At 47.0% G+C, this 23741-nt stretch overlaps 1 protein-coding gene across 2 annotated transcripts in view; it reads right to left on the bottom strand.

Annotated features, from left to right (window-relative positions):
• taf2 (TAF2 RNA polymerase II, TATA box binding protein (TBP)-associated factor) overlaps positions 1-23741 on the bottom strand; it is a 298552-nt gene that overhangs the window by 51705 nt on the left and 223106 nt on the right. The gene's annotated exons all lie outside the window — the stretch shown is intronic.

The following is a 23741-nucleotide window of genomic DNA, read 5'->3' as shown; positions in this document are numbered from 1 at the left end:
AAAGGGGAGGCGGAGTTGCGCTACTTGTTCGGGAGAATATCACAGCTGTACTGCGAGAGGACACCTCAGAGGGCAGTGAGGCTATATGGGTAGAGATCAGGAATAAGAAGGGTGCAGTCACAAAGTTGGGGGTATACTACAGGCCTCCCAACAGCCAGCGGGAGATAGAGGAGCAGATAGGTAGACAGATTTTGGAAAAGAGTAAAAACAACAGGGTTGTGGTGATGGGAGACTTCAACTTCCCCAATATCGACTGGGACTCACTTAGTGCCAGGGGCTTAGACGGGGCGGAGTTTGTAAGGAGCATCCAGGAGGGCTTCTTAAAACAATATGTAGACAGTCCAACTAGGGAAGGGGCGGTACTGGACCTGGTATTGGGGAATGAGCCCGGCCAGGTGGTAGATGTTTCAGTAGGGGAGCATTTCGGTAACAGTGACCACAATTCAGTAAGTTTTAAAGTACTGGTGGACAAGGATAAGAGTGGTCCGAGGATGAATGTGCTAAATTGGGGGAAGGCTAATTATAACAATATTAGGAGGGAACTGAAGAACATAGATTGGGGGCGGATGTTTGAGGGCAAATCAACATCTGACATGTGGGAGGCTTTCAAGTGGCAGTTGAAAGGAATACAGGACCGGCATGTTCCTGTGAGGAAGAAAGATAAATACGGCAATTTTCGGGAACCTTGGATGACGAGTGATATTGTAGGCCTCGTCAAAAAGAAAAAGGAGGCATTTGTCAGGGCTAAAAGGCTGGGAACAGACGAAGCCTGCGTGGAATATAAGGAAAGTAGGAAGGAACTTAAGCAAGGAGTCAGGAGGGCTAGAAGGGGTCACGAAAAGTCATTGGCAAATAGGGTTAAGGAAAATCCCAAGGCTTTTTACACGTACATAAAAAGCAAGAGGGTAGCCAGGGAAAGGATTGGCCCACAGAAGGATAGGCAAGGGAATCTATGTGTGGAGCCAGAGGAAATGGGCGAGGTACTAAATGAATACTTTGCATCAGTATTCACCAAAGAGAAGAAATTGGTAGATGTTGAGTCTGGAGAAGGGGGTGTAGATAGCCTGGGTCACATTGTGATCCAAAAAGACGAGGTGTTGGGTGTCTTAAAAAATATTAAGGTAGATAAGTCCCCAAGGCCTGATGGGATCTACCCCAGAATACTGAAGGAGGCTGGAGAGGAAATTGCTGAGGCCTTGACAGAAATCTTTGGATCCGCGCTGTCTTCAGGGGATGTCCCGGAGGACTGGAGAATAGCCAATGTTGTTCCTCTGTTTAAGAAGGGTAGCAAGGATAATCCCGGGAACTACAGGCCGGTGAGCCTTACGTCAGTGATAGGGAAATTACTGGAGAGAATTCTTAGAGACAGGATCTACTCCCATTTGGAAGCAAATGGACGTATTAGTGAGAGGCAGCACGGTTTTGTGAAGGGGAGGTCGTGTCTCACTAACTTGATAGAGTTTTTCGAGGAGGTCACTCAGATGATTGATGCAGGTAGGGCAGTAGATGTTGTCTATATGGACTTCAGTAAGGCCTTTGACAAGGTCCCTCATGGTAGACTAGTACAAAAGGTGAAGTCACACGGGATCAGGGGTGACTGGCAAGGTGGATACAGAACTGGCTAGGCCATAGAAGGCAGAGAGTAGCAATGGAGGGATGCTTTTCTAATTGGAGGGCTGTGACCAGTGGTGTTCCACAGGGATCAGTGCTGGGACCTTTGCTCTTTGTAGTATATATAAATGATTTGGCGGAAAATGTAACTGGTCTGATTAGTAAGTTTGCAGACGACACAAAGGTTGGTGGAATTGCGGATAGCGATGAGGACTGTAGGAAGATACAGCAGGATTTAGATTGTCTGGAGACTTGGGCGGAGAGATGGCAGATGGAGTTTAATCCGGACAAATGTGAGGTAATGCATTTTGGAAGGTCTAATGCAGGTAGGGAATACAGTGAATGGTAGAACATAGAACAATACAGCGCAGTACAGGCCCTTCGGCCCACGATGTTGCACCGAAACAAAAGCCATCTAACCTACACTATGCCATTATCATCCATATGTTTATCCAATAAACTTTTAAATGCCCTCAATGTTGGCGAGTTCACTACTGTAGCAGGTAGGGCATTCCACGGCCTCACTACTCTTTGCGTAAAGAACCTACCTCTGACCTCTGTCCTATATCTATTACCCCTCAGTTTAAAGTTATGTCCCCTCGTGCCAGCCATATCCATCCGCGGGAGAAGGCTCTCACTGTCCACCCTATCCAACCCCCTGATCATTTTATATGCCTCTATTAAGTCTCCTCTTAACCTTCTTCTCTCCAACGAAAACAACCTCAAGTCCATCAGCCTTTCCTCATAAGATTTTCCCTCCATACCCCCAGGCAACATCCTGGTAAATCTCCTCTGCACCCGCTCCAAAGCCTCCACGCCCTTCCTATAATGCGGTGACCAGAACTGTACGCAATACTCCAAATGCGGCCGTACCAGAGTTCTGTACAGCTGCAACATGACCTCCCGACTCCGGAACTCAATCCCTCTACCAATAAAGGCCAACACTCCATAGGCCTTCTTCACAACCCGATCAACCTGGGTGGCAACTTTCAGGGATCTATGTACATGGACACCGAGATCCCTCTGCTCATCCACACTTTCAAGAACTTTACCATTAGCCAAATATTCCGCATTCCTGTTATTCCTTCCAAAGTGAATCACCTCACCCTTCTCTACATTAAACTCCATTTGCCACCTCTCAGCCCAGCTCTGCAGCTTATCTATATCCCTCTGTAACCTGCTACATCCTTCCACACTATCGACAACACCACCGACTTTAGTATCGTCTGCAAATTTACTCACCCACCCTTCTGCGCCTTCCTCTAGGTCATTGATAAAAATGACAAACAGCAACGGCCCCAGAACAGATCCTTGTGGTACTCCACTTGTGACTGTACTCCATTCTGAACATTTCCCATCAACCACCACCCTCTGTCTTCTTTCAGCTAGCCAATTTCTGATCCACATCTTTAAATCACCCTCAATCCCCAGCCTCCGTATTTTCTGCAATAGCCTACCGTGGGGAACCTTATCAAACGCTTTGCTGAAATCCATATACACCACATCAACTGCTCTACCCTCGTCTACCTGTTCAGTCACCTTCTCAAAGAACTCAATAAGGTTTGTGAGGCATGACCTACCCTTCACAAAGCCATGCTGACTATCCCTGATCATATTATTCCTATCTAGATGATTATAAATCTTGTCTCTTATAATCCCCTCCAAGACTTTACTCACTACAGACGTGAGGCTCACCGGTCTATAGTTGCCGGGGTTGTCTCTGCTCCCCTTTTTGAACAAAGGGACCACATTTGCTGTCCTCCAGTCCTCTGGCACTATTCCTGTAGCCAATGATGACATAAAAATCAAAGCCAAAGGTCCAGCAATCTCTTCCCTGGCCTCCCAGAGAATCCTAGGATAAATCCCATCAGGTCCCGGGGACTTATCTATTTTCAGCCTGTCCAGAATTGCCAACACCTCTTCCCTACGTACCTCAATGCCATCTATTCTATTAGCCTGCGGCTCAGCATTCTCCTCCACAACATTATCTTTTTCCTGAGTGAATACTGACGAAAAATATTCATTTAGTATCTCGCCTATCTCTTCAGACTCCACACACAATTTCCCATCCCTGTCCTTGACTGGTCCTACTCTTTCCCTAGTCATTCGCTTATTCCTGACATACCTATAGAAAGCTTTTGGGTTTTCCTTGATCCTTCCTGCCAAATACTTCTCATGTCCCCTCCTTGCTCGTCTTAGCTCTCTCTTTAGATCCTTCCTCGCTACCTTGTAACTATCCATCGCCCCAACCAAAACTTTACACCTCATCTTCACATAGGCCTCCTTCTTCCTCTTAACAAGAGATTCCACTTCCTTGGTAAACCACGGTTCCCTCGCTCAACACCTTCCTCCCTGTCTGACCGGTACATACTTATCAAGAACACGCAGTAGCTGATCCTTGAACAAGCCCCACTTATCCAGTGTGCCCAACACTTGCAGCCTACTTCTCCACCTTATCCCCCCCAAGTCACGTCTAATGGCATCATAATTGCCCTTCCCACATCTATAACTCTTGCCCTGCGGTGTATACTTATCCCTTTCCATCATTAACGTAAACGTCACCGAATTGTGGTCACTGTCCCCAAAGCGCTCTCCTACCTCCAAATCCAACACCTGGCCTGGTTCATTACCCAAAACCAAATCCAACGTGGCCTCGCCTCTTGTTGGCCTGTCAACATATTGTTTCAGGAAACCCTCCTGCACACACTGTACAAAAAACGACCCATCTATTGTACTCGAACTACATCTTTTCCAGTCAATATTTGGAAAGTTAAAGTCTCCCATAATAACTACCCTGTTACTTTCGCTCATATCCAGAATCATCTTCGCCATCCTTTCCTCTACATCCCTAGAACTATTAGGAGGCCTATAAAAAACTCCCAACAGGGTGACCTCTCCTTTCCTGTTTCTAACTTCAGCCCATACTACCTCGGAATAAGAGTCCCCATCTAGCATCCTCTCCGCCACCGTAATACTGCTCTTGACTAGCAGCGCCACACCTCCCCCTCTTTTGCCTCCTTCTCTGAGCTTACTAAAACACCTAAATCCCGGAACCTGCAACATCCATTCCTGTCCCTGCTCTATCCATGTCTCCGAAATGGCCACAACATCGAAGTCCCAGGTACCAACCCATGCTGCCAGTTCCCCTACCTTGTTTCGTATACTCCTGGCATTGAAGTAGACTCACTTCAAACCACCTACCTGAACACTGGCCCCCTCCTGCGACGTCAAATCTGTGCTCCTGACCTCTATACTCTCATTCTCCCTTACCCTAAAACTACAATCCAGGTTCCCATGCCCCTGCTGCATTAGTTTAAACCCCCCCAAAGAGCACTAACAAATCTCCCCCCCAAGATATTTGTGCCCCTCAGGTTCAGATGTAGACCATCCTGTCTGTAGAGGTCCCACCTTCCCCAGAAAGAGCCCCAGTTATCCAGAAATCTGAATCCCTCCCGCCTGCACCATCCCTGTAACCACGTGTTTAAATGCTCTCTCTCACTATTCCTCATCTCACTATCACGTGGCACGGGCAACAACCCAGAGATAACAACTCTGTTTGTCTAGTTCTGAGCTTCCATCCTAGCTCCCTGAAAGCCTGCCTGACATCCTTGCCCCCTTTCCTACCTATGTCGTTAGTGCCAATGTGGACCACGACTTGGGGCTGCTCCCCCTCCCCCCTAAGGACCCGGAAAACACGATCCGAGACATCACGTACCCTTGCACCTGGGAGGCAACATACCAAACGTGAGTCTCTCACGCTCCCACAAAATCTCCTATCTGTGCCCCTGACTATAGAGTCCCCAATTACTAATGCTCTGCTCCTCTCCCCCCTTCCCTTCTGAGCAACAGGGACAAACTCCGTGCCAGAGGCCCGTACCCCATGGCTTACCCCTGGTAAGTCGTCCCCCCCACAAGTATCCAAAGCGGTATACTTGTTTCTCAGGGGAACGACCGCAGGGGATCCCTGCACTGACTGCTTTTTCCCAGTCCCTCTTACAGTTACCCACCTATCTCCAATCTTTGGTAGAACCCTCAAGAGTATTGAAAGTCAAAGAGATCTAGGAGTACAGGTCCACAGGTCATTGAAAGGGGCAACACAGGTGGAGAAGGTAGTCAAGAAGGCATACGGCATGCTTGCCTTCATTGGCCGGGGCATTGAGTATAAGAATTGGCAAGTCATGTTGCAGCTGTATAGAACCTTAGTTAGGCCACACTTGGAGTATAGTGTTCAATTCTGGTCGCCACACTACCAGAAGGATGTGGAGGCTTTAGAGAGGGTGCAGAAGAGATTTACCAGAATGTTGCCTGGTATGGAGGGCATTAGCTATGAGGAGCGATTGAATAAACTCGGTTTGTTCTCACTGGAACGAAGGAGGTTGAGGGGAGACCTGATAGAGGTATACAAAATTATGAGGGGCATAGACAGAGTGGATAGTCAGAGGCTTTTCCCCAGGGTAGAGGGGTCAATTACTAGGGGGCATAGGTTTAAGGTGAGAGGGGCAAGGTTTAGAGTAGATGTACGAGGCAAGTTTTTTATGCAGAGGGTAGTGGGTGCCTGGAACTCGCTACCGGAGGAGGTAGTGGAAGCAGGGACGATAGGGACATTTAAGGGGCATCTTGACAAATATATGAATAGGATGGGAATAGAAGGATACGGACCCAGGAAGTGTAGAAGATTGTAGTTTAGTCGGGCAGCATGGTCGGCACGGGCTTGGAGGGCCGAAGGGCCTGTTCCTGTGCTGTACATTTCTTTGTTCTTTGTTATCTTGGCTTACTGTTTTTATCATAGGCTTCAAGAGATAGTCCTCGACTTTGGAAGGTGACAGAATACTAACCAGACCTTTTATTGAACAATAATGTATGAATATTAGGAAAGATGCAATACAAATTTTGCTAGTTATTAAACTTATCTACTGCTGCCTACAGAAGCTATTGGCCTTGCCATTATACTTGGAAGTCTTTGTACTAATTGCCGAAATTGAATTGGCCATGTTAAGAAACAGTTGAAAAAATGACTGGAGACAAACCAAATTAAACAACAGTCTGTATGTTTTTTTAAAACTATCAAACATATAGAACCATTGAATTCCTAATGCAGGTGGTCATTCGGCCCATCACGTCTGCCTGAGACTTTGAAAGAGCACCCTACCTAGGCCACTTCCCCGTCCTATCCCCATAAGCCCACCTAACCTATACATCTTTTGGACACAAAGGGGCAACTTACATGGTCAATCACTTAACTTACACATCTTTGGACTGTGGAGGAAACCAGAGCACCGAGAGGAAACACATGCAGACATGTGGAGAAAGCTATATATGTGAGCAAGTTCCAGAAATAGCTTGCATTTGAAAGAAAAAGCTTGGCTCTTTTCTTGGAGTTGACTGGGGTAAAATGACTAAAATCTATCATCCCTGTATCAACATTTAACACATTTTCCAAAGAGTAAAGCTGGTTTTTAATCCCTCTCTTGGACATCAGAGAAAATTGGTAAATATTTGTAACATTTAATAGATTTTTCTGAATGAAGTTTATTCTGAACACTTCAAGGGGAGACATGACATAGTTCTATGGTCACTTGATTAGTAATCCAGAGGACCAGGGTCACGCTCTGGGGACTCGGGTTCCAAACCCATCATTGCAGTTGTTGAAATTTGAATTAATTTTAAAACTTTGGAATTAAAAACTAGTCTAATGACCACCACAAAACGCTTGCCGATTGTTGTAAAAACCTATCTGGTTCACTAATGTCCGTTGGGGGAAAGAAATCCACTCCCCTTACCTGATCTGCCCTATGTATGACTCCAGACCCACATTGTGGTTGACTTTGAACTGCTTTCTAAAATGGCCTAACATGCCACTCAATTCTATTAACGCTATGAGGGCTAGAAGGAATTAAACTGGACAGACCACCCGGCATCAACCACGGCACCAGAAATGACAACGGTAAACTCAGCCCTGTTGATCCTGCAACGTCCTCCATACTAACACCTGGGAACTTATGCCAAAATTGGAAAGCTGCCCACAGACTAGTCAAACCAACATAGCCATGGAATCATACCGTACAATGTCCCAGTCACCACCATCACCATCTTCGGTATGTGTTGTCCAACTGGTAGGACAGACTCCACTGAAGCACAATGGTAAACAGTTAGTGGGAGTTGTCCTGGGAGTCCTGAACATCGACTGGGTGGCACGATGACACAGTAGTTAGCACTGCTGCCTCACAGCACCAGCGATCCGGGTTCAATTCCAGCCTCGGGTGACTGTCTGTGTGGAGTTTGCACTTTCTCCCATTGCCTGTGTGTGTTTCCTCCCACAGTCCAAAGATGTGCAGGTTAGATGAATTGTCCCTTAGTGTCCAAAAGGTTAGGTATGGTTACAGGGAGTTGATGGCGACATAGGCTTAAGTAGGGTGCTCTTAACAAGTGCCAGTGCAGACTCGATGGGTCGAATGGCCTCCCTCTGCACTGTGAATTCATACTTCTCCATGCTGAACACGACTTGGAGGAAGCACTGAGGGGGTTAGGGCACAGAATTAACTTTGGGTGGGAGACTTCACAGTCCATCACTAAGGGTGGTTCGGTAGCACGACCAGACACTGGCAGGGTCCAAAAGGAAATAGGTGCTAGAATGGATCTTCGGCAAGTGATGAGGGAGCCAACAGGAGAGAAAAACCTACTTGACCTTGTCCTCACCAACCCACCTGTCGCAGATACATCTGTCCATCACAGCATTGGTAGGCGTGACCAGCTTCACATTGAGGATGTCATCCATCATGTTGTGTGACACTACCACCATGTTAAATGGTATAGATTTCAAACAGGTCTAGCAACTCAAAGCTGGAAGTCCAGGGAGGTGATTTGGGCAATCAGCAGCAGAATTGCACACAATCACAATATGCAGCCTCATGGCCTGGCACATCCCCACTGTACCATCAAGGCAGTGGATCAACCCATGTCATGCCAGAAGCAACACGAGGCACACCTCAAAAATGTCAACCTGGTGAAGGTATAACATAGGACGACATGGATGGCAAACAGTATAAGCTGCAAGTGATACACAGAACTAAGCAGAACAGTGGATCGGATCTATGCTGCGCAGTCTTGCCACATCCAGCCGTGACTAGTGGAGGACAATTAAGGAGCTCACTGTAGGAGGAGGCTCCACAAATATCCTCATCCACAATGATGGAGGAGCCCAGCACACCAGTGCAAATGACAAAGCTGAAACGTTCCCAACAATCTTCAACCAGAAATGCTGAGATCATAATCCATCTCAGCCTCCTCCAGAAGTCCCCAGCGTCACAGGTGTCAGTCTTCAGCCAGTTCGATTCACTCAAAGTGATATCAAGAAATGGCTGAAGGCATTTGGTACTGCAACAGCTATGGACCCTCACAATATTCTGGTTGTAGTCCTAAAGACTTGTGCTCCAGAACTTGCCGCACCCCTGGCCAAGCTGTTCCAATACAGCTACAACACTGGCATCTAACCGGCAATGTGGAAAATTGCCCAGGTGTGGCCTGTACACAAGAAACATGACAAATCCAACCCAGCCAATTACCGTCCCATCAGTCTACTCTCGATCATCAGCAAAGTGACGGAAGGGGACATCAACAATGCTATCAAGCGGCACTTACTCAACAATAACCTGCCTGCTGTCACTCAGTTTGGGTTCCGCCAGGGTCACTCAGCTCCTGACCTCATCACAGTTTTGGTTCAAACATGGGCAAAAGATCTGAATGCCAGAGGTGAGGTTGTAGCCAACTGGGATGGCCACTTCCAACTAGGTACAGAGAAATTCGCAAAGCCTAGCAGGTAAAATGGACAAGCCAAGGCTCAGGCAAGCTCAGAGCCTGAAATGCATATCTGTAAGCGAGAAGTCCAGACGCTATCGAAACTCCGTCCAATTAGCATTTTAATGGGGCCGATTAGCATTTGATGGCCCATCTTCCCCGAGACAAAGGACTGGTACTCGAGCAATCGGGACAGTCCCAGACATTTCGGCGCCACTCCCTGTTCAAGGGAAATGCAAACGGGGTCAGTGACCGCTTGGGACACGCCCAGCCATCCAGAACTCCGCCCACCTATTGGTTAGGAATCGAACAGAGTGATCAGGGATCACCTAATTAGTGGAGCCCAAACTGAAGGACCGCCCAAAAGAGCACGAAAACCCCCAGGTATAAGAAGAAGACTTCGTCATATGTTCGCTCTCTCTTGGTCCTGGTACCCCGGTCACGGCCATCTCCATGTGCAGCAGCACCAGAAGCAAGTACAAGTTCAACGCTCGCTACCAGACAGATGAGCCTAGCTGAGCAGCAGTTACTCCTTCGGACTCGATAGATCCAGAATCAAACAGCGGCCACTGTTCTCTGACCAAAGCCGGGTGTCCGAAGTTAAGTACAGGTTACCTTAGTCGATAGGTGTAATTAACTAATAGTGTTTATGTTGCATGACTAATTGTGTGTAAACAAAGTACCCTTGACCTTGAACTAACTAACTGGTGTTTGGCACTTTGATCGATAGCCGGTCGAAACTTGTGGTGGGATCATTTGATACCTGGCGATTCAAAGGGCAAATTCACTGATTGCCATAATTGGTAGAGCCACAGAAAGGACAGGGAAAAGAGTATAGGAAAGAAAACGCAACAAGGTGAGAGTGACTGCCCTTGCCATCAAGCAGCATTTGACCAAGTATGGCATCAAGGAGCCCGAGAAAACCTGGAGTCAAATGGGAATCAAGGGGGGGAACTCTGCTGGCTGGAATCATACCTGGTATAAAGGTAGATCTTTGTGGTGGTTGAAGGTCAATAGTCTCAGCTCCAGACTATCACTGCAGGGGTTTCTCAGGGTAGTGTCCTAGGCCCGGCATCTTCAGTTGCTTCACCAATGACCTTCGTTGCATCATAAGGTCAGAAGTGGGGTTGTCTACAGATGACTGCACAATGTTCAGCACTATTCGCGACTCCTCAGATACTGAAGCAGCAAGACCTGGATAATATGCAAGCTTGGGCTGACAAGTGACAAGTAGCATTCGCGCCACATAAGTGACAGGCAGAATGGTAGCACAATGGTTCGCACAGTTGCTTCACAGCTCCTGGGTCCCAGGTCCGGTTCCCGGCTTGGGTCACTGTCTGTGGGGAGTCTGCACATTCTCCCCGTGCCTGCGTGGGTTTCCACCGGGTGTTCCAGTTTCCTCCCACAGTCCAAAGATGTGCAGGTTAGGTGGATTGACCATGCTAAATTGCCCCTAGTGTCCAAAAGGGTTGGGTGGGGCTACGGTGAAGGTGTGGGCTTGGGTAGGGTGTTCCTTCCAAGGGCTGGTGCAGACTCGATGGGCCGAATGGCCTCCTTCTGCGCTGTAAATTCTATGATTTTATGACAGGCAATGACTATATCCTACAAGAGGGTCCCAGAGGACTGGAAAGTGGCTAATGTATCACAGCTGTTTAAGAACGGAGGGGCAGAAGACGGGAAATTATAGGTCGATTAGCCTGGCTTCGGTCATTGGTAAGATTTTAGAGTCTGTTATTAAAGATGAGATTGCAAAGTACTTGGAAGTGCATGGTAAAATAGGACTGAGTCAGCACGGCTTTGTCAAAGGGAGGTCATGTCTAACAAATCTGTTAGAGTTCTTTGAGGAAGTAACAAGGAAGTTAGACAAAGGAGGACCAGTGGACATGATTTATTTAGATTTCCAGAAGGCCTTTGACAAGGTGCCGCATAGGATACTGTTAATAAGTTAAGAGCCCATGGTGTTAAGGGTAAGATCCTGGCATGGATAGAGGATTGGCTGACTGGCAGCAGGCAGAGTGGGGATAAAGGGGTCTTTTTCAGTATGGCAGCCGGTGATAAGTGATGTGCCTCAGGGGTCAGTGCTGGGACCACAACCTTTTAGAATAAACATTAATGATCTGGAAGAAGGAACTGAAGGCACTGTTGCTAAGTTTGCAGATGATACAAAGATCTGTAGAGGGACAGGTAGAATTGAGGAAGCAAGGGGGCTGCAGAAGGATTTGGACAAGCTAGGAGAGTGGGCAATGAAGTGGCAAATGGAATACAATGTGGAAAAGTGTTAGTTATGCACTTTGGAAGGAGGAATTTAGGCATAGACTGTTTTCTAAATGGGGAAATGCTTAGGAAATCAGAAGCACAAAGGGACTTGGGAGTCCTTGTTCACAATTCTCTTACGGTTAATGTGCAGGTCCGGTCGGCAGTTAAGAAGGCAAATGCAATGTTTGCATTTATGTCAAGAGGGCTAGAATACAAGACCAAGGATGTACTTCTGAGGCTGAATAAGGCTCTGGTCAGACCCCATTTGGAGTATTGTGAGCGGTTTTGGGCCCCGCATCTAAGGAAGGATGTGCTGGCCTTGGAAAGGGTCCAGAGGAGGTTCACAAGAATAATCCCTGGAATGAAGAACTTGTCGTATGAGGAACAGTTGAGGACTCTAGGTCTGTACTCGTTGGAGTTTAGAAGGATATGGGGGGGATCTTATTGAAACTTACAGAATACTGCAAGGCTTGGATAGAGTGGATGAGGAGAGGATGTTTCCACTTGTAGGAAAAACTAGAACCATCTCAGACTAAAGGGATGATCCTTTAAAACAGAGATGAGGAGGAATTTCTTCAGCCAAGGGTGGTGAATCTGTGGAACTCTTTGCCGCACAAGGCTGTGGAGGCAAAATCATTGAGTGTTTTAAGACTGATAGATAGGTTCTTGATTAAGAAGAGGATCGGGGTTATGGGGAGAAGGCAGGAGAATGGAGATGAGAAAATATCAGCCATGATTGAATGGCAGAGCAGACTCGATGGGCCGATTGGCCTAATTCTGCTCCTATGTCTTCTGGTCTTAAGCGAGGATCTAACCAACGTCCATTGACATTCAATGGCATTATCATAGCTGATTCCCCCACTATCAACATCCTGAGGGTTGCCATTCACCAGAAACTCACTGGACTAGCCACATAAATACTGTGGCTACCAGAACGGGTCAAAGGCTGGGAAGGCAACAATTCAGCTTCTGGTCCCGTCCACCGTCTACAAGGGTGTGATGGAATACACTCCACTTACCTTGATGAGTGCAGCTCCAACAACACTCAAGAAGCTCAACACCATTCATGCCAAAGGAGCTCGCTTGATTACTACCCCTTCCACAAACATCCAATCCCTCCACCGGCAATGAACAGTGGCAGTCACGTGCACCATCTGCAGGATACGCTGTAGGAACTCACCAAGGTTCCTTAGAACATAGAACATAGAACAATACAGCGCAGTACAGGCCCTTCGGCCCACGATGTTGCACCGAAACAAAAGCCATCTAACCTACACTATGCCATTATCATCCATATGTTTATCCAATAAACTTTTAAATGCCCTCAATGTTGGCGAGTTCACTACTGTAGCAGGTAGGGCATTCCACGGCCTCACTACTCTTTGCGTAAAGAACCTACCTCTGACCTCTGTCCTATATCTATTACCCCTCAGTTTAAAGTTATGTCCCCTCGTGCCAGCCATTTCCATCCGCGGGAGAAGGCTCTCACTGTCCACCCTATCTAACCCCCTGATCATTTTGTATGCCTCTATTAAGTCTCCTCTTAACCTTCTTCTCTCCAACGAAAACAACCTCAAGTCCATCAGCCTTTCCTCATAAGATTTTCCCTCCATACCAGGCAACATCCTGGTAAATCTCCTCTGCACCCGCTCCAAAGCCTCCACGTCCTTCCTATAATGCGGTGACCAGAACTGTACGCAATACTCCAAATGCGGCCGTACCAGAGTTCTGTACAGCTGCAACATGACCTCCCGACTCCGGAACTCAATCCCTCTACCAATAAAGGCCAACACTCCATAGGCCTTCTTCACAACCCTATCAACCTGGGTGGCAACTTTCAGGGATCTATGTACATGGACACCTAGATCCCTCTGCTCATCCACACTTTCATTAGCCAAATATTCCGCATTCCTGTTATTCCTTCCAAAGTGAATCACCTCACACTTCTCTACATTAAACTCCATTTGCCACCTCTCAGCCCAGCTCTGCAGCTTATCTATATCCCTCTGTAACCTGCTACATCCTTCCACACTATCGACAACACCACCGACTTTAGTATCGTCTGCAAATTTACTCACCCACCCTTCTGCGCCTTCCTCTAGGTCATTGATAAAAATGACAAACAGCAACGGCCCCAGAACAGATCCTTGTGGTACTCCACTTGTGACTGTACTCCATTCTGAACATTTCCCATCAACCACCACCCTCTGTCTTCTTTCAGCTAGCCAATTTCTGATCCACATCTCTAAATCACCCTCAATCCCCAGCCTCCGTATTTACTGCAATAGCCTACCGTGGGGAACCTTATCAAACGCTTTGCTGAAATCCATATACACCACATCAACTGCTCTACCCTCATCTACCTGTTCAGTCACCTTCTCAAAGAACTCAATAAGGTTTGTGAGGCATGACCTACCCTTCACAAAGCCATGCTGACTATCCCTGATCATATTATCCCTATCTAGATGATTATAAATCTTGTCTCTTATAATCCCCTCCAAGACTTTACCCACTACAGACGTGAGGCTCACCGGTCTATAGTTGCCGGGGTTGTCTCTGCTCCCCTTTTTGAACAAAGGGACCACATTTGCTGTCCTCCAGTCCTCTGGCACTATTCCTGTAGCCAATGATGACATAAAAATCAAAGCCAAAGGTCCAGCAATCTCTTCCCTGGCCTCCCAGAGAATCCTAGGATAAATCCCATCAGGTCCCGGGGACTTATCTATTTTCAGCCTGTCCAGAATTGCCAACACCTCTTCCCTACGTACCTCAATGCCATCTATTCTATTAGCCTGCGGCTCAGCATTCTCCGCCACAACATTATCTTTTTCCTGAGTGAATACTGACGAAAAATATTCATTTAGTATCTCGCCTATCTCTTCAGACTCCACACACAATTTCCCATCCCTGTCCTTGACTGGTCCTACTCTTTCCCTAGTCATTCGCTTATTCCTGGCATACCTATAGAAAGCTTTTGGGTTTTCCTTGATCCTTCCTGCCAAATACTTCTCATGTCCCCTCCTTGCTCGTCTTAGCTCTCTCTTTAGATCCTTCCTCGCTACCTTGTAACTATCCATTGCCCCAACTGAAACTTCACACCTCATCTTCACATAGGCCTCCTTCTTCCTCTTAACAAGAGATTCCACTTCCTTGGTAAACCACGGTTCCCTCGCTCGACGCCTTCCTCCCTGCCTGACCGGTACAGACTTCTCAAGAACACGCAGTAGCTGATCCTTGAACAAGCCCCACTTATCCAGTGTGCCCAACACTTGCAGCCTACTTCTCCACCTTATCCCCCCCAAGTCACGTCTAATGGCATCATAATTGCCCTTCCCACATCTATAACTCTTGCCCTGCGGTGTATACTTATCCCTTTCCATCATTAACGTAAACGTCACCGAATTGTGGTCACTGTCCCCAAAGTGCTCTCCTACCTCCAAATCCAACACCTGGCCTGGTTCATTACCCAAAACCAAATCCAACGTGGCCTCGCCTCTAGTTGGCCTGTCAGCATATTGTTTCAGGAAACCCTCCTGCACACACTGTACAAAAAACGACCCATCTATTGTACTCGAACTATATCTTTTCCAGTCAATATTTGGAAAGTTAAAGTCTCCCATAATAACTACCCTGTTACTTTCGCTCTTATCCAGAATCATCTTCGCCATCCTTTCCTCTACATCCCTAGAACTATTAGGAGGCCTATAAAAAACTCCCAACAGGGTGACCTCTCCTTTCCTGTTTCTAACTTCAGCCCATACTACCTCGGAAGAAGAGTCCCCATCTAGCATCCTCTCCGCCACCGTAATACTGCTCTTGACTAGCAGCGCCACACCTCCCCCTCTTTTGCCTCCTTCTCTGAGCTTACTAAAACACCTAAACCCCGGAACCTGCAACATCCATTCCTGTCCCTGCTCTATCCAGGTCTCCAAAATGGCCACAACATCGAAGTCCCAGGTACCAACCCATGCTGCCAGTTCCCCTACCTTGTTTCGTATACTCCTGGCATTGAAGTAGACACACTTCAAACCACCTACCTGAACACTGGCCCCCTCCTGCGACGTCAAATCTGTGCTCCTGACCTCTATACTTTCATTCCCCCTTACCCTAAAACTACAATCCAGGTTCCCATGCCCCTGCTGCATTAGTTTAAACCCCCCCAAAGAGCACTAACAAATCTCCCCCCCCAGGATATTTGTGCCCCTCAGGTTCAGATGTAGACCATCCTGTCTGTAGAGGTCCCACCTTCCCCAGAAAGAGCCCCAGTTATCCAGAAATCTGAATCCCTCCCGCCTGCACCATCCCTGTAGCCACGTGTTTAAATGCTCTCTCTCCCTATTCCTCATCTCACTATCGCGTGGCACGGGCAACAACCCAGAGATAACAACTCTGTTTGTTCTAGTTCTGAGCTTCCATCCTAGCTCCCTGAAAGCCTGCCTGACATCCTTGTCCCCTTTCCTACCTATGTCGTTAGTGCCAATGTGGACCACGACTTGGGGCTGCTCCCCCTCCCCCCTAAGGACCCGGAAAACACGATCCGAGACATCACGTACCCTTGCACCTGGGAGGCAACATACCAAACGTGAGTCTCTCTCGCTCCCACAAAATCTCCTATCTGTGCCCCTGACTATAGAGTCTCCAATTACTAATGCTCTGCTCCTCTCCCCCCTTCCCTTCTGAGCAACAGGGACAGACTCCGTGCCAGAGGCCCGTACCCCATGGCTTACCCCTGGTAAGTCCCCCCCCCCACAAGTATTCAAAGCGGTATACTTGTTTCTCAGGGGAACGACCGCAGGGGATCCCTGCACTGACTGCTTTTTCCCAGTCCCTCTTACAGTTACCCACCTATCTCCAATCTTTGGTGTAACTAATTCCCTGAAGCTGCTATCTATGACCCCTTCTGCCTCCCGAATGATCCGAAGTTCTTCCAACTCCAGCTCCAGTTCCCTAACTCGGTCTTGGAGGAACTGGAGATGGCAGCACTTCCTTCAGCAGCGCCTTCCAAGCCCACGACCATTACCAGCTAGGACAAGTGCAGCAATACCTGGGAACATCACTACCTGGAAGTTACTTTCCAAGCCACTCACCATCCTGACCTGTAAATATACCGCTGTTCTTTCACTATCCTGGTCAAAATCCTGGAACTCCCTCCCTAGTAGCACACTGGGTGTACTTACACCTTAGGGACTGCAGGGGATCAAGGAGGCAGCTCACCACCACCTTCTCAAGGCAATCACGGATGGGTGAGAAATTCAGGCCTAGCCAGCGACTCCCACATCCAGTGAATGAATAAATAAAAACAAAATTACAACAGTAACTACACTTCAAAAGTTCTTTATTAGCTGCAATGCATTTTGAGACTTCTGGAGGTCATGAAAAGTGCAAAAGAAATTTTCTTTTTTTTTTTTGGAAAGAAAATTGGATGAATACTAGAAGTGCAAGAATTTGCAGGGCGAAAGGGGAAACAAAACAGGGGAGTTGCAGTGATTGGGATAGACCTTAAGATGGGTTAAATGAAAGGGTGGCGCTGAGTCCAGAGGTGGCGATTTTCAGGGTGTCGGAAGATCCAGGAATCCAGGAGGAGAAACAGGCAGATGTTCTGGCCTTTGCTTCCCTGGTAGCCCGGAGACGGATACTATTGACATGGAGGGACTCAAAGCTCCCGAAGTCAGAGACCTGGCTATCGGACATGGCGAGCTTTCTTTGTATGGAGAAAATTAAGCTTGCCTTGAGAGGTTCACTGTTAAGGTTCACCCGGAGGTGGCAACCGTTCGTCATCTTCTTTGCAGAAAATTAATCGTCAGCAGATTTGGGGAGGGGGGGTCGTTTAGGTTAGAATAGGGGGGTAATAGGTAATAAGGGTGGGATCTGTACAAAAGATTTTTGTACTATGTTTATGGCTTTTGCACTATGTTTATGGTTTCATGTATATTGTTTATTTTGTTGTTGTTACTATACCAAAAATACCTCAGTAAAATGTTTATTTTTAAAAAAAGATGGGTTAAATGGCCATGCTCTGTGCTGTATCATTCTATGATCTGATAAAATTACTGGGCTGCATGGTGTCACTTGGCAGCAAGATTCAGCTGGTAATACTGAATCTGAGCTTGGCATAATAAACAGGAAAACTGAAATATTTTGTAATAAAAGTGATGGAAATAGCTGGATTATGAATCACACATTCAAGAAAACGAAATCAAAAAACGGTCTTGAATTAAAAGAGGTAGAAAATAGGGAAAATACTCATCAGGTCTGACAGATCTGCAGAGAGAGAAAGAAGTGTTCATGTTTCTGGTCGATGGCCTTTCCTCAAAGTGAGAAAAGTTAAGATATAGTCAGTAATACAGGGTTACTGAGTGACAGTGTGGTGCTGAGTTAAGAGATGTAATGAGTTTTAAGCTAGCAAAAGGGAGAGAGTTTGGGAAAAGGAGCACTCGGAATGGTCTGTGATAGAATGGAAGGTCAGAGAGATTAAATGCTAAAGGGTTGATGGTGACATGCCAAAAGAAGTGATAATGGGGCTAATAAAGAAATTATACATATACCAGAGGAACAAGTGTACTTTTGAATCATGCACAGCTGCTATCTGAAAGTACAAAAGAGTAAAACTAGAGAGAAAGACCAAACCCAACAAAGGAAAATGAAGCAAAACTAAAGTTGCTGAACTGTATATCAGTGCTGAAGGCTATAAAGTGCCCAACTGGAAGATGAGTGCTGTTCCTCAAGCTTACATTGAGCTTCATTGGGACAGTTCAGCAGATTGAGGACAGAGATCAGAGCAGGAACGGAGCACAGAATTGAAAGATCAGGTGGCCAGAAGTTCAGGGTCACCCTTACAGATTGGAATCAATCTGTGTTTGGTCTCTCCAGTGCAGAGACTGCCACATTTTGTGCAATTTAGTTGTACTGCTTTCACTTCAGTTACTGCTCAGGATGACGTCTCTTCTACATTGATTCTGTAATAAAGCGATCAGACAAGCTGTACACTTTCCTACTCTCTTCTGGTTCAACCCTGCCTCATGTACCGCTGGCTCCAAAATCCATTCTCACTCATATGAATTCCATTCTGCTGATTTGTCTCCAACAGTTCATTACTAGTGGTTAGCACTGTTGCTTCACAGCTCCAGGGTCCCAGGTTCGATTCCCGGCTTGAGTCACTGTCTGCGGAGTCTGCACATTCTCCCCGTGCCTGCCTGGGTTTTCCCCTGGTGCTCCGGTTTCCTCCCACAGTCCAAAGGGTGCAGGTTAGGTGGATTGGCCATGTTAAATTGCCCTTAGTGTCCAAAAAGATTGGGAGGGGTTACTGGTTTCCGGGGATAGGGTGGAGGTGTGGGCTGAAGTAGGGTGCTCTTTCTGAGAGCCGGTGCAGACTCGATTGGCCAAAAGGCCTCCTTCTGCACTGTACATTCTATGATTCGAACTTGATCCCACCCTGAAAAAGATACATCCAATCCTACAAAATATATTGTGAAAGAATTACAAAGCAATAACTGCATTATAAACAAACGGTAAGTAAATATAGACTCTGGAACTGACCCTGCAGATTGGAGAATCGCTCACGGCATTCCAATATTCAAAAAAGGACGTAGAGAGAAAGAAGGGAATTATAGACCAGTAAGTGGCCCTGCTGAGTTCACCTGCGGGAGGTGCACCCATCTCCAACTCCTCAAAGACCGTGTTAGGGAACTGGAGCTGGATGAACTGAGGATAATTCGGGAGGCAGAGACGGTTATAGATAGAAGCTACAGGGATGTATTTACTCCTAAGAATGAAGGTAGCTGGGTGACATTTAAAAGGAGGGGAAAGAAGCAGTCAGTGCAGGGATCCCTTGCGGTTGTTCCTCTCAATAACAGGTATACCTTTTTGGATACTGTTGGGGGGGCCCCGACCTACCAGAGGTAAGCCACGGTGACCAGGTCTCTGCACTAAGTCTGTCCCTGTGGCTCAGAAGGGAAGGGGGGAGAGCAGGACAGCATTAGTTATTGGAGACTCTATAGTTAGAGGTACAGATAGGCGGTTCTGTGGCAATGGGAGAGGCTCACGGTTGGTGTGTTGCCTCCCGGGTGCCAAGGTCCGTGACGTCTCTGATCGTGTTTTCAGGATCCTTAAGGGGGAGGGGGAGCAGCCACAAGTCGTGGTACACATCGGTACCAACGACATAGGTAGGAAAAGGGATGGGGATGTAAAACAGGAATTCAGGGAGCTAGGGTGGAAGCTGAGTGCCGGGACAAACCGTGTTGTCATCTCTGGTTTGCTGCCAGTGCCACGTGCTAGCGAGGTGAGGAACAGATGGAAAGAGTGCAGTTAAACACGTGGCTACAGGGATGGTGTAGGAGGGAGGGTTTTAGTTACTTGGATAATTGGAGCACATTCTGGGGAAGGTGGACCTATACAAACAGGACGGGTTACACCTGAACCAGAGGGGCACCAATATCCTGGGAGGGAAATTCGCTACAGCTCTTCAGGGGGGTTAAATCTAATTTGGCAGGGGGATGGGAAACTGATTTGTTCTCCAGGAGATAGCGTTGCTGGAGTTCAGGAAGTTGAGGGTAGTGCAGTACTGAGGAAGGTACCAAGGTCACAAGAGTGGACCTGCAGGCATCAAGGTGGTTTGAAGTGTGTCTACTTCAATGCAAGGAGCATCAGGAATAAGGTTGGTGAGCTTGAAGCATGGATTGGCACCTGGGACTACGATGTTGTGGCCATTACGGAGACGTGGATAGTACAGGGGCAGGAATGGTTGTTGGAGGTTCCGGGGTTTAGATGTTTCAGTAAGATTAGGGAAGGTGGTAAAAGAGGTGGAGGAGTGGCATTGTTAATCAAGGATAGTATAATGGCTGCAGAAAGGCAGTTTGAGGAGGATCTATCTACTGAGACAGATGGGCTGAAGTTAGAAATAGGAAAGGAGCGGTCACTTTATTAGGAGTTTTCTATAGGCCCCCAAACAATAACAGAGATGTGGAGGAAAAGATTGCAATGCAGATTTTGGATAGGTGCGGTAGTCACAGTGTAGTTGTCATGGGTGAGTTTAACTTTCCAAATATTGATTGGAACCACGATAATTCGAATAGTTTGGATGGGGCTGTTTTTATCCAGTGTGTGCAGGAGGGTTTCCTCACACAATATGTGGATAGACTGACAAGAGGTGGGGCCACATTGGATTTGGTACTGGGTAATGAACCGGGCCAAGTGTTAGATTTGGATGTGGGAGAGCACTTTGGAGATAGTGATCACAATTCGGTGACTTTCACTATAGCATTGGAGAGGGATAGGAACATACGGCAGGGCAAGGTTATAACTGGGGGAAGGTTAATTACGATGTGATTAGGCAAGAATTGGGGAGCATAAGATGGAAACAGGAACTGTCAGGGATAGGCACAATTGAGATGTAGAGATTGTTCAAGGAGCAAATACTGCGTGTCCTTGATATGAATGTCCCTGTCAGGCAGGGAGGAAATGGTCGAGTGAGGGAACAATGGTTTACAAAAGAGGTTGAATGTCTTGTCAAGAGGAAGAAGGGGGCTTATGTGAGGATGAGAAAACAAGGTTCAGTTAGGGCACTTGAGGGATACAAGATAGCTAGGAAGGAGCTCAAGAAAGGGTTTAGGAGAGCTAGGAGGGGGCATGAGAAGTCCTTGGCGGGTAGGATCAAGGAAAACCCCAAGGCTTTTTACACTTGTGAGGAATAAAAGAATGACCAAGGTGAAGTTAGGGCCGGTCAAGGACAGTAGTGGGAACGTGTGCATGGAGTCTGAAGATATAGGAGAGGTCCTAAATGAATACTTTTGTTCAATGTTCACAAAGGGCCACATTGTTGAGGAGGATAGTGCGATACAGGCTGGTAGGCTGGAGGAGGTAGATATTCAGAAGGAAGATGTGTTAGAAATTTTGAGAAGCCCGAGGATAGATCAGCCCCCTGGACCTGATGGGATAGATCCTAGGATTCTTTGGGAAGTGAGAGATGAGATTGCAGAGCCTTTGGCTCCTTATGTCCTCACTCTCTGCAGGAATAGTGCCAGAAGACTGGAGAGAGGCGAATGTTGTCCCTTTGTTCAAGATAACCCTGGGAATTATAGGCGTTAGTCTCACTTCGGTCATAGGTGAATTATTGGAAAGGGTCCTGAGGGATAGGACTTATGATCATTTGGAAAGATACAGCTTAATCCAGGAGAGTCAGCATGGATTTGTGAGGGGTAAGTCTTGCCTCACAAGTTTGATTGTATTCTTTGAGGAGGTAACTAAGTACATAGATGAAGGTAGAGCAGTTGATGTCGTCGTATACATGGATTTTAGTGAGGCGTTTGATAAGGTACCCCATGGTCGGCTCATGCAGAAAGTAAGGAGGCATGGCATAGAGGGAATTTTTGCCGATTGGATCAGTAACTGGCTATCACATAGAAGACAGAGGGTGGTGGTAGATGGTAAATTTTCATCCTGGAGCCCAGTCACCAGCGGTGTACCACAGGGATCAGTGCTGGGTCCTCTGCTCTTTGTGATTTTTATCAATGACTTGGATGATGGAGTTGAAGGTTGGGTTAGTAAATTTGCTGATGACACCAAGATTGGTGGATAATGTGGAGGGCATTGATAGGATGCAGAGCTGGGCTGAAAAGTGGCAGATGGAGTTTAACCCTGATAAGTGTAAGGTGATTCATTTTGGTAGGACAAATTTCAATGCGGATTACAGGGTTATCTAATACAGAGAGATCTCGGAGTTCATGTCCATAGATCTCTGAAAGTTGCCACCCAAGTGGATGCAGCAGTGAAGAAAGCCTATTTATTAAGCCTTTATGAACAGGGGGATTGAGTTTAAGAGCCGTGAGGTTATGCTACAACTGTACAAGACCTTGGTTAGACCACATTTGAAGTATTGTGTGCAGTTCTGATCACCTCATTATAGGAAAGATGTGGAAGCATTGGAAAGGGTGCAAAGGAGATTTACCAGGATGCTGCCTGGATTGGTGGATTATGAGGAAAGGTTGAGGGAGCTAGGGCTTCTCTCATTGGAGTGAAGGAGGATGAGAGGTGACTTCATTGAGGTGTCTAAGATGATGAGAGGGATAGAGTGGACGTTCAGCGACTTTTTCCTCGGGTGGATGTAGCTTTTACAAGGGGGCATAACTATAAGGTTCATGGTGGAAGATATAGGAGGGATGTCAGAGGTAGGTTTTTTACTCAAGAGAGTGGTTGGGGCGTAGAACGCACTCCCAGCTATGGTAGTGGAGTTGGACACTTTAGGAACTTTCAAGCGGTTATTGAATAGGCATATGGAGTGCACTAGAATGATTGGGAGTAGGTTGATTTGATCTGAGTTTCAGACTAGCTCGGCACAACATCGTGGGCCGAAGGGCCTGTACTGCGCTGTACAATTCTATGTTCTAAGCCTAAAATCGGTAGGGGGGAAAATGCCTCAATCCATTGTCAAGGGCTTTATAGCGGAACATTTAGAAAGCAGTGGCAGGATCAGTCAGAGTCAGCATGGATTTATGAAGGGAAAATCATGCTTGACAAATTTGTTCAATTCTTTGAAGATGCAACCAGGGGGAGCCAGCAGATGTGATATATTTGGACTTTTAGAAGGTGTTTGACAAAGTCGCGCATAAGAGATTATTGTGCAAAATTAAAGCACGTGGGATTGGGGGAAATGTATTTTGGTGGATAGAAAACTGGTTGGAAGAGAGGATTCAAAGAATCATAGACTTTACAGTGCAGAAGGAGGCCATTCAGCCCATCTAGTCTGCACCGGCTCTTGGAATGAGCACCCTACCCAAGTGCATACCTCCACTCCATCTCCGTAACCCAGCAACCCCATCTAACCCAAGGGCAATTTAGCATGGCCAATCCATCTAACCTGCACATCTTTGGACTGTGGGAGGAAACCGGAGCACCCGGACGAAACCCACGCAGACACGGGGAGAACGTGCACAGATAGTGACCCAAGTTGGGAATCGAACCGGGGACCCTGGCGCTGTGAAGCCACAGTGCTAACCACTATGCTATTGTGCTGCCCCCATTAATGGGTCCTTTTCAAATTGGCAGGCAATAACTAGTGGGGTACCACAGGGATCGGTGCTTTGACC

Source organism: Scyliorhinus torazame, chromosome 11, assembly GCF_047496885.1.
Source record: "Scyliorhinus torazame isolate Kashiwa2021f chromosome 11, sScyTor2.1, whole genome shotgun sequence".
Classification (NCBI taxonomy): Eukaryota; Metazoa; Chordata; class Chondrichthyes; order Carcharhiniformes; family Scyliorhinidae; genus Scyliorhinus; species Scyliorhinus torazame.
Note: the sequence above shows the minus strand (reverse complement) of the source record. Positions and strands in the feature narration are given on the sequence as shown.